The following is a 12481-nucleotide window of genomic DNA, read 5'->3' on the forward strand; positions in this document are numbered from 1 at the left end:
CCAATGACAGAGCTAAGAAAAATACACGCAAAGAGCTAAGTACCCAGCAAGCACTCAAATAACAACCGCCATCATTATTTTTATCACCATCTAACACTTTGCAAACCACAAAATTTTATAAGTTGAAGGGACCCAAGAGATGATTAGAACAGGGGTTGGAAGACTTTTTCCATAAAAGGCCAGACAAATATTTTCAGCTTCATAGGACCTATGGTCTCTATGGTAATTAAAGCAGCCATAGACAAAATGTCAATCAATAAGCATGGCTCTGTCTCAAGAAAACTTTATTTACAAAAACAGGTAGTGGGCTGGATTTGGGCAATGGGCTGTAATCTGCCAACTTCTCATCTAGGCCCTCACTATTCCCAACGTGATCTTTAGAAAAGCAGCATCAGAATCCCCTGTCAGCTAGTATGGCCCTGCCCCATACCTGCTGTTCAGAATCTTCAGTTTAACAAGATCACCGGGGGGTTCATGTACATGTTAAGGTTTGAGAGGCATCAGGTACCCAATTTCCTAGGTCGACATCTCTGGTCAGATTTGTGGTTGACTCTCTTTCTTGCCTCATGCCTCCACCAGAACGTAAACTCCAGGTAAACCGAGACTTTGTTTCTTCTTAACTCCTACATCCCAGCATCTATCTAGCATATCTATCTCAGCATCTGAGAACCTGCCGTTTGTCCTTATTCAACAAGTATTTATTGAGTGCCTAGTATGTCCAGGCCCAGTGCCAGGTGCTGGGGCCATTGCAATGAACGTACACACTAGTGGCAGGCGTCACTCAGGAGCTCTCCGTACAGATGGGATGAATACATGACACCTGCAGGCAACCTCTGGAGTTGGGCAGATAGGGTTCAAATCCCAGTGCTGACACATCAGGCATATATAACCTCGGGAAAGCAACTCAACTATTTCCAAGCCTCAGTTTCTGGGAAATGAGGTGGCCAATGACAAACACATACCCACTATCTTGTGAGGGTGGAGAAGGGCCAGCAAATGGTGTCCTGGCAGCCATGCAGGTGGTGCAGATGTGTTGGAATCACAGACACACACTAACCAGTACTCACAGCAGAGAAATCTCAGCTGGCCCCAAATATCTCACTGTGGGTTAGGTGGGACCTAAACCAGGTGGGGTGGGACTCTGGGACCAGAGATAGGGGCTCCTCACCCAGAGAATGTGGAATGAGAACAAACTCTATACGTGTTAAAAGCTCTGAGGGCTTATAATGGCAGACAAGGTATCAGGAGGCCTCAAACAGCCTGATGTCCTAGAAAAGCAGAACTGGAAGGGCTCCTCGAGAACATCAAAACCAGTGGTTAAAAAATAATTTGTTTTTAAAGCAACGGAACTGTGTGACATAAGGCAGGCCTGAGGCGTCCTTAGAGCACCGACGATCCGCAGCAGGCCAAAGGGGTCTGGGGCCGGACAAGTCACACATGTAATAATGGGGAGTGTGGGGACTACAGTGACCTGGAGAACCCAGGCTATCTAAGGGGCAGCTTCAGGCCACTCTGGTTTGGCCTGAGCTCCTGAGTTTCCAAGAAAAGTGAGAACTTGGAATTTTCCTCTGGAAATGTTTGAATGTTGGCTCAATTTTAAAAAAGAATGACATAGCATGAGAGCTAAACAAAACCATGCTATAGACTGAACCCACCCATTTAATAGGTAGGGAAACTGAGGCTCAGAGAGGGGAAGCGCCTTGCCCAATGTCACACAGTGATTTGGAGGGAGAGTTGGGACGTGGATGCCTCCAAGCTCTTGCGCACTGCCCATGAGAGGTGGGGCACAGGAGTGGAGGGAACTGGGAGGGGCGGGTGGGAATACACACTTCAAAAGCCAAGAGCCCTACTTGTCTGTCCATCGAGGAAGGGGTGTGGACAGAGGGATGGGGCATAGATGAACATTTATTCATAATATTTATAACAACTGACATTGTGTGTCTTCTATCACTGGGCCTTAAGATGGGGTACTGAGATGGGTTAAGGATGTAAATTAAGACTGTAGATCTTACAGATTTGGATTCAAATCCTGTCTCTCCCAGGGCTGGTGGTTAGCTTAGCTGGTTAGAGCGAGGTGTTGTAACAACAAGGTCAAGGGCTCCAGCCAGCCACAAAAAAAGGGGGGGGGGGAGAAAAAGAAAAAAACACAAAAACAAACAAAAAAAACAAATCCTACCTCTCCCGGGGTGACCTTGTGCAAACTGCTTCACCTCTCTGTGCCTCAGCATGTTCATCTCATAGGAATGTTAGGAGAATTAAATGAGTTAAAGGAAACAAATGCCTGGAACTTTTAGGTGTACTTATAATTACAGTTGATCCCTGAACAACATCGGGGTTATGGGCACTGACTGCCCCCTCCCCTGCAGTGGAAAATCCACATATAACTTGACTCCCCAAACACATAACTAATAACAGGCTACTGTTGACCAGAAGTCTTACCAATAACATGAATAATTAACACATATTTTATATGTTATATATATTAATACTATATTACAGTAAACAAGCTAGAAGGGGGGTAAAGAGTAAGCTACAGAAATTTCAAGAATAATTTCCAATATATTTATTGAAAAAAATCTGCACGTAAATGGACCCACACAGTTCAAACTCCTGCTCTTCAAGGGTCAAATGTATAAGGCCTTTGACAGATGGGGAAGCTGAGGCTCATAAGGGGCATGCTGAGGATTCCACAGAGCCTGTCTCATCCAAGGCCTCAGCTTCTGCCTAGTACCAGGGTAAGTACTTTACTGCCATCCCCTCCCATCCCACAAGACCGGGAGGTGGACCCCACTTGTACCTCTATTCTGGAGATGAGAAAACCAAAGCATAGGGAAAGCAGTCAGTCGCCCCAGACACACAGCTCCTAAGTGGAGCAGCCGGAGTCTAACACTGGACCATGTCCCCTGGCATGCCACCACCCTGCCTGCTTTCTGGCCACCTGCCTGCTTTCTGGCCACAGCGACCTGGGTCAAAAGTCTGGTTGATGCAAGAATTCACTTGGCAGACAGCCAGCTGCCCATTATCTGAACACACAGGATAAGAGGTAGCTCCCCGACACACCAGCAGCCCCAGACGCTCCCCAGGGCACCAAGCACTGCCCTCTGCGGTCCTCCCCTGCAATTTCTGGGGCTTGGCCCAGCTCTCTGGCTGCTTTGAATGAATCATTCCCACAAATCCTCCTCAGGCTGCAGCCCAGGGTTGGGGAGATCTGAGAAAGGGCATGGCAGGGGGCAGGCATCCCAAACCTTCCCTGCAGCAGCCCCAGACAGGGCAGTGGTGTGTGTCTGCAGAGAGCAAGGAGCTTTGCCTTGCAGGCACTAGGAATAGATGGCACGGCAAGTGGGGAAGCCAGGAGCTACTGCTACCCACAGAAGCTTCCACGATGCCACATGGCAAATCAAAGCCACCCACCCATACTCAAACTTTCAAAAAGGCATGTTCTGGTCACCAACCCCATGCTGTGAAGCCATATCTGACCTACTGCTCATGCTATAAATTCATCTGCAAAGTCACATCAATAATGCATTGACAGCCTTACCAATCCCAAGATGCTAACCACATGTGAGTTCTGACCAGTCTGTACCCATTCCCTAGAAGGGCAAACTGAGGCCCAGAGAGGGGCAGTCCATTGCCTAGGGAGCCTCCTCACCCCATCTCCATTTCCCGAGGCTGCTTTTTTGATGCATAGGAATCTGGATTCCAAAAGGACAAGGGAAAGCCGGTATACAGAAAAGAGTAAAAGCAAGAGGGGCTGATGCAGAGACTGGCAGGCATGGCCTCAACGCCCCTCCCAAACAGCAGCTTCCCAGGTGAACTGAGGCTGGTTGCTGGGAATCTGCAATGTACAGATGAATCTGGCTTAAGTTCTCGAACCAGCAGACTAGAGTTTTAACCTCAGGAGAACCGACTACCTTCAAGTAATTTCGTTCCTCTGTGAAAACACTGCATTCTGACCTGCTCTTCTGGAACAGCCTCACCTCATGGAAGGCAAAGAACATGAGGGAAGAGGTGGAGGTTCCAGGTGTTGGGGAGATGCCCAAGAGAAGAGTGGGGAAGTCTGTGTATCTGGGTGCTCACAGAGGGGCATGTGTAACCAGGGATTGCTTGCCAGGCCTGCGAGTGGCACCTTTTGAAATAAGCAGTGGCTCACTGTGGCCCCACATGTGGCCCACTCCCGTGGCCTCAGAGGGAGGAAGGGCACCTTCAGAGTGAGCATGGGGGCTCAGGGTGGGGCATGGGCATGACCAATTCAATTTCAGGGCCAAGGGAAGAGCCTTCCCTTTGGGTTATGGTCTACGAAAACTACAAAGGATGTCCCTATCCTCCAAGGAACCTCAGCTGTAAAGGGGGCAGTTTCCGCCTTTCCTTCACCCACCCCCCACCAGGCTCCTTCCCTTTGGGTTATGGTCTACGAAAACTACAAAGGATGTCCCTATCCTCCAAGGAACCTTAGCTGTAAAGGGGGCAGTTTCCGCCTTTCCTTCACCCACCCCCCACCAGGCCCCTAATACTGTGTCAGGTCTCTGGGTGGGTGCTGTGAGCCCCTGGGTCCCTCACTGCCTCCCCTTGTGGCAGCGAGTATTTATCACTGTTCCTAAGAGAAACACAAGGGCACACATACCTTGGTTAACCACTCTACAGGATTGATCTCTTTCCTTAACTAATTTTCCCAGAGACGTTCATGGCGACACACGGGGCACACCTCATTCTGCCAATGAGGCACTTAATTTAATGTGCATTAGAAAATAATTTATAACTAAAACATTAAAGCCAGTGATTTCAAGGATTATGACTGCTTAAGAGGAGACTAAATTTATTTAGGATTATTGGAACTCACACACTGCTGGTGGGAGTGTAAAACAGTGCAGCTGCTTTGGGAAACAAGTCTGGCAGTTCCTCAAAAGGTTAAACCTAAAGTTACCATATGACCCAGAAATTCCACTTCTAAGGATATACCCGAGTGCATTGAAAACATATTTCCATACAAAGACTTGTACATGAATGTTCATAGCAGCATTATTCATAATAGCCAAAAAGTGGAAACAACCCAAATGTCCAACAACTGACAAATGTATAAATAGAATGTGGTATATCCAGACAATAGAATATTACTTAGCTATAAAAAGTAAAGAAGTACTCAAAAACAAAAACAAAAAAGTAAATGAAGTACTGACATATGCTGCAATGAAATGAACCTTAGAAACATTATTCTGAGTGAAAGCACCTGTCACAAAAGGTAACAAAGTGTACGATTCCATTTATATGAAATGTCCAGCATGGGCAAATTCATAGACAGAGAGCAGATCAGCGGTTGCCCAGGAATGGGGGAAGGAGGGATTGGGGAGTGACTGTTAATGGTTACAGGGTTTCCTTTTAGGATGACTAAAATGTTCTAAAATTAGATAGTGGTGATGATTGCAAACTGTGAATATCCTAAAAACCACTGAATTGTATACTTTAAAAGGGTGTATTGTATGGTATGTGTATTGTACCTCAATAAGGCTGTTATAGAAAATGTATATGGGATTTTTAAAAATAAAGTGATACAAAAATATATATTAAGCAAATAACAGTACAGTTGGGGTTCAATGGGGGTAAAATGGTTCAAAATGACACAATTCCTTTAGGACGATGCAACAAACCCAATTTTACAGTCACAGAAACTGAGGCTGCAGGGGAGGGGGTAAATGATTCGCTCAGGCCACATCAGTGACCTAAATAAGAGTGAGTCACACCCAGATCTGTCCAAATCCAGAAATCTGGCCTATAAGACCACTCTGCTAGAAAGGAGGACGAGATGGGGGATGGGGAAAGGTGTCCCCAGCCCAGTCCGGAGACAGACATGCAAGGAGGTTGGCAAGTGAGGAAAGGGCCAGTTACCTCCATGCGGTTCGAAACAGGAAGCACCCAACAATGATGGAGAATGCCAAAGGCTTCCAGGAGGAGGGCTGCCTTCAGAAGCTGCTGAAGGATGAGTAGGAGTTCGCCAGTCCCCCATTCCCAATATCCCTATAGGACATGAAGTCAAGAGGTCTGTGGGTGAGATTCAGCTCTGCCACAGCCTGGCTGTAGGTCCTAGGGCCATGAGCGCGTGACCTCTCTGAGCCTCAGTTTCCCCATCTGTAAAGGAGAAGGGGGCAAAGTGATAGGCATAGCGCCTTCTAACTATTGCACTGAACCGGATGGTTCCCGCCCTCCCTCCAGAGGGAGGAGGCCGTTGAGTGGGAAAGCCAGACCCCGACCTCTGTCCCATATAATAGTAATGGCTTTGCCAGGTTAGGCGTGCCCAGCCTCGGTAACCATAGCCCCCTTCACTTACTGCCACTTCCAGTCCCAGCTCCTCCCGCCAGCTCACCCTGAGAAGGGCAGGCTGCCGGGGGGGTGGGGGGTGGGTGGGTATTCTCTGGTCAAATGTCGCCCCTCTCCTCGCGGTGACCTCCAAGTTCACCAGGGCTCTCCCCAGCCCATGCTGTCGGCGCCCACCACCCCAGCCAGCTGTTTCCGCCCCCACTCCACTTCTGACACGCCTGGCAGCTCCACGGCGGCCGTAAGTTAACTTCCATGCGCCCCAGCGCCCGCCTGCGGGACCCCGCGTGCCTGGGCGGGGCTGGGGACTCCGAAGGCAGTGACACGCCGCGCCCCCCCCGCCGCCACCACCACCACGAACACATACAGACGGTGAGCGTCTCTCGGGCGCAGGGTACGAAGCGGCACGCGCGGCAACGGGGACCCGGTCTGTGCCGCACCCCGCGAAAAGCGCTCGGGGCGCCAGGCGGGTGCGGATCCTCTCACCGCCCGCCCGCGCCCCTGCCTCCCGGCTCCCAGCTCCCAGCCCGGAGCCCGAGCAGCCGCGCCGGGCCCGGAAGAAGCTGCGAGGACGGAGGGCTCCCGAGCGCCCGAGGCCGGCTCGCAGGCGCCCCGAGCCCGCGCCCGCAGCCCAGGTCCCCCGCGCAGCTCCAGGGCCACCTACCGTGCCGAGGTGCGCTGCTGTACGGCCAAGCTCCCGGCTCTCCAGCCGCCCCGGCCGGGGGAGGGGGAGGGCCCGCGCGGGGGCGTGGCCGCAGCGCCATGACGTCGTGCGGGGGCGGGCCCGGTACGCGGCCACGCCCACGACCCTGCCGCCCAGGCCAGCACCGAGCAGGGGGGTTCCGCGGAGCTCCCTGGAGGCTCGCCGGGGAGCTCCAAGAGCCCAGCCCCACCGCCCTGGGAATCCTTGCCTGCACGCTGGCTTACCCCCAGGACGGGCAGATCACCACTTTTCCTCCCGAACAACTCTATTTAGAAGTTCCTCTCTGCCTATAAGCAGTGAAGTGGAATGATCGCCCAAGAGTGGTGTAAGAGAAGAAAACTAGACCCAGAGCAATGTGCATTTGTGCTACTGTTTGTGCAAAACAAAGAAAAAAAAGGGAGGGGCTCTGATGTCTATTCATATACATCAGTGGTTTCAAGGGGGTTGCGATTTTGCCCTGACATCCCACCCCCACCCCACATTTGGCAATGTCTGAAGACGTTTTTGGTTGTCACAACTGGGTAAGGGGAGGGCGAGGGGGCTGGGGGGGCGGGTCCTGCTGGTATCTAGTGGGTAGATGTCTGGGATGCTTCTAAACATACAACGGTGCACAGGACAGCCCCCGCGCTCAACAGAGAACCGTCCAGCGTAAAATGCCAATAGTGCAGAGGTTGAAATGAATGAAATAGAACTTCAGGCTGGTAACCCTCAGCTCAGTCTAAGATATAAAATCTCTCTGTGCCTCTGTTTCTTCATCTGTAAACTGGGGGAAATAATAGACCTATTTTTGCAGAATATGCATTGAATACCTGAAGGAAAGGGGAGGAAGGGGTGCAGGCTTACTTTTCATTGTGAACCTTTGTTCTCTTTTAACTTTAAAAACACTATATGTATATATTATCTGTTTTAAATAAATTTCTTTAATATTTACAACTATAACTGCAAACATTATATACACACATGCAAACCAAGGCATACAGACATTAAGTAATTTGCCCATAGCCAGCCATGTATTCATTCATAGTTCATTCATTAATTCATTCATGGGTCCAATAAATAATTAGTGCCTGCCATGTGGAAGATGCTGAGACTGACAAAATGAAATCCCCTGCCTCCATGGAGCCTGTTGTTACTGGTCTAGAAACAATAAAACAATATTATATAGCATTTATTGAGTGCGTATTAGAGACTTCATATGACAAATCTGATGAACTCACAGATCAAACACTGGCTGGGTGTTTTATAATGTCCCTTTGTGGGTGGAGAAATGTAGATCCAAGGAAAAAGTCTGAATGGGGGCATTTGTTTAATAACACTCTAGCAACAGCATTTCCTGAGCACTCTGTGCTGGGCACTGAGATTCAGGAGGTAACAGGAGGACTAGGACCCTGCGTCTGTGTGGGGGAAGCTGGTCTTGGCTCCGACAAACCTTCACAGTAAAGTGAGTGCTTGTAACTGTGACGCAGGAGCAGGTGGGATTAACCTGGTCCGGGGAGGGAGGGCCAAGGGTGTTTATGCATGACTGAGGCATGAGTGGGGATCTGTTGAAGAGGGAATCTGTCAGTCATAGGGAAGAGCAGGTGCAAAGGCTCAGCAGGAAGGAGGTGAGCATGGGGCCTTGCATGTAGAGCGGAGTGGACAGGATGGGGTGGATGTGAGAGAAGAGATCAAAGGTTCTGCAGGGCTGGATGCTGCAGGGCTTTGTGGGCTGTGGGAAGGATCAGGGCTTTGTGTTGCAGCAATGGAGAGACAGAGAAGGTGTTCAGCAGGGGAAGGGCGTGGTTACCTTTGCTTTCTACAGAGATCCCTCTGGCTGCTTCATGGAGGAGAAACAGGCAAGCAGACTGGTTTGGAAGCTGTTGAAATAATCCAAGGGAGGTTAGTCAGCCCAGGAAGGGGACGAAGGCATGGAGGGAGTGTTCTAGTTCCAAAGATGTTTGGAAGACAGAAATTGGCAGATCTCAGGTGAAGGGCTAAGGAGAAGGAATAGAATGATCCTCTAGTTTCTAGATTGTTCTTCTCTCAGCACCCCCAGCTCAGCGAAACTCTTGAGGTCTCAGTCCGGCTGTCACCTCCTTGAGGAAGCTTAATGATCCCCTCCTCCCCCCAAGGACATCCTGATAGATCAGACGCTGGACCATGCAACTGGAGACTTTGATGTGACTTTGAAGGCAAACAAAAGAGTTCATTACTGTCTGTATCCCCAACAGGAGCCTCCTCTATCTTCTCTGCCAGGCTATCTCCTCAGCATCTAGACAAAGCCTGGCACTTAGGAGGTCTTCAATCAATATTTGCCAAAAGCAGGAATAATAAACATAGCATAAAGCATATTGATTCTAAAACTCTTTCTAGCTCTGACATTCAAGGAGATGGTGTTAATGCTATATCAATAATTACACTTTATTCAGGTGCTTGCTATGTGCTAAGCCCTTATTAGTATTATATTCCAGCTGATCACTTACTTCTCCCAGCAACCTTCTAAGATTGTATTATCATTACTCCCATTTTACAGATGAGCAAACAGAGGCCCGACAAAGTAATTTGATTTGACCAAGGACAATAGCCGCTATTTGTCAGAACTGGAATGTAAACTAAGATCTCTCTCACACTTTCCAGTACACTGGTAGAAGGAGGCGGCTCAGCAGTGGAAAGGAGGTGAGTGTAAACAGCCAGGTGCCCTTCTCCTGCTGGAAGGATGTGGGATTACCACACCTAGCTGGATATGCAGGCTTTACCAAGCACTCTTCAATCCTGGGTATCTGACCTAGTGACTGGCTGTCATGGCAATGTGGTTCTAAACAAGATGCCCATCTCTTTAGAACCTCCTCAGGGCACCCTGGACCACATCTTTTTCCTATGTGCTTCACTCAGTTGCTATGTGTCCATTAGCATCTGATGCTGGCCAATGCCTCTGAGTGGTCCTCCTGCCCTTGCCCCACATACACACGCTGCCCACTTTGTGCCCATACCCCAAAGCCTAGAAGATTGTGGGTTGCCTCCTGTCATCACAGATGGGAGGTGATGTTCCATAACTGAAATGCTTTGCCTTCCCAACAACCGAAAGATTCATGAGCTGGGATTGATGTTGAAACAGGGTGAAGTCCCCAGCTTGCCCAGTCATTGAGCTCTAAAGCCAATGTTTAGGGCAAAACTTCATGCAGAGTCAAAATCACCCCCAGAGAAGTCCCCTCGAAGGCTGTGGGCACCATGGCTATACGGGAAGTCCATTTCCGCTGATTTCCTCCAATATCATACCCACTATCATTTCTTGTGTTGAACACCTGATGAAGTTGAAACTCAAAGTTTTGGTTTCAAGGCAAAAGTATGATTTATTTTTAAGCTCTGAAATTCTGCTCCAGGTGGTGAGATGCTCACATTTCAAGAGGCATGTTGGAACTAGGACCCATGGAGGGAACACCAGGTTTATAGCTCCTCCATTACATTCACTTCCAGCCTTTTTACAAGTTATTTTCTTTTGCTTGTTTCTTTTTATCTTTATTATTTATTTTTGCTTAATTTTTCTATGTTCTCTGTTTTTTATTACAACAAGTTTTGTTTATTTATAAATGTGTGAGCAAAACATAATTAAATATAAAATAATGGCTTTATTAGTTTCTTCCAGTTTTTGTTTTGCCAAGTGTACATATCTTGTTTCAGCAATGTTAATATGTACATTTCTTTTTCAAATGTTAACACTTGTGAGAAAATAAGGATATCTTATTTGAGTTGAAAGCAATCCAGGAAATCTGGACTATGAATACAAAGAAGTTTTAGGACTAACCTAACTGATTAATTCCTAGTATGATTTCCTTTTATACAGCTCACTAGACTGAAATACTGAAAAAAAAATCCTTCTTATTTCTTAATAAGTCCAAACTATTTCTTTCAATAAATATAAAATCAAAATTCTGAGTGATCAGAAAGCAATTGTGTTATGTTTTAATGGATAGTGTTTCTCTTCTTCTTTCTTGGATTGTAAAATTATAGTGCATCTTGCCATCAATAGGGCCTTGGAGCTGAGGAAATATGAAAGTTAATTTCGTGTGGCTCATATGATTGTAAGGCTCAGCTGCAATAGAATTTTAAAGCAGTATTCACAGACCTTAGGAACTAATCTATATACCTTGTCCTTGGAATCAGAATCATAGAAGCTTAGGGCTGGCCCGGTGGCGCACTGCTACAGTGCGCCGCTTGGGAGCGCGGCGGCGCTCCCGCCGAGGGTTTGGATCCCACATACAGACCGGTTCCTGCTCACTGGCTGAGTGAGGTGCAGGTGCAACACTGAGGGTTGCGATCCCGTTGCCAGTCCCGGTCCGGTGCGGGCGCAACACTGGGGGTTGAAATCCGTTGCCGGACACGAAAAAAGAGACAAAAAAGGAAAAAAAAAAAGAATCATAGAAGCTTAGAGATAAATTACAGAATCTTAGAGAACCGTGGAACTTTGGAACCACAGAATCTTGGGGCTGGATGGACATCTGAGCTGTCATTTTACAGAAGGGAAGAATGAATCCCAAGAAATGGAAGCAGTTTGCCCAATTCTTTCCAGCTTTTAACAGTAGAGCATGGTTGACACCTATATCTCCTTATTTCTGCCCAGGAATCCTGGTCCTCAGGCAACTCTGTCTTCTAGTCCAAGATGCTGGCCAAATGGGTGGAGGTGGGGAGAACTAGGGTGGGAATAAGAGAGAAGGTGAGTACATCAGAGATAAGACCTGCGGAAGGCTATGTGAGGTGGTGTCTCAACTTTGAAGCTCAGGAAAACCACAGAGTGGGATGTCACAAGGCCTCACCTTTCTTGCCAACTTCATCAGCTGTTACACTCAGCAACCCCTTCCCGTCCCCCACTTCTGCCCACACAACCACCAAGCTACTGTTCCCATCTCAGTAAGCTTCACTTGAGCCCACCACAACAACTCTCTCAACCTCTCTGCCTTTGCTCATGGTGCTCCAGGGCTGCCAAGTACAGCTGTGCAAGTTGGGCACAGCACAAAGGTGCCACATTCACATCATGGGCATCACAGATTTATACCAGTAATTCCTGGCAGATGGCAGTAAAATGTCTTGAGGAAGAGGCATCTTTATATTATTTGTACAAAGGTGCCATATGGGGTAGCAGGAACTCTGCTGTTTTCTTTGCCTGGAATATCATCTCCCCCATTCACCATCAAGGAAACTTGTGCTCCATCCTTTTTGCTTTTTGTGTTTTGCTTTTTGGCAGCTGGTCAGAAACCTTGACCTTGGTGTTATCAGCACCACACTCTAACCAGCTGTGCTAACTAGCCAGCCCAGTGACCCATCCTTTGAGTCCCTTCAAATACTCCCTCCTCCAGGAAGATATTGAAAGCAACACAGCCCTCCTGCCACACTTTCTGCACAGATTAATAGCTAATAACATCAATCAGGGTTAACTGTTGATATGGGAGTCAATAGTGCCTGATAGAGATTTCTAAGAGAGATGATTCTAGGTGGAAT

Source organism: Galeopterus variegatus, unplaced genomic scaffold, assembly GCF_000696425.1.
Source record: "Galeopterus variegatus unplaced genomic scaffold, G_variegatus-3.0.2 Scaffold1656, whole genome shotgun sequence".
Taxonomy (NCBI): domain Eukaryota; kingdom Metazoa; phylum Chordata; class Mammalia; order Dermoptera; family Cynocephalidae; genus Galeopterus; species Galeopterus variegatus.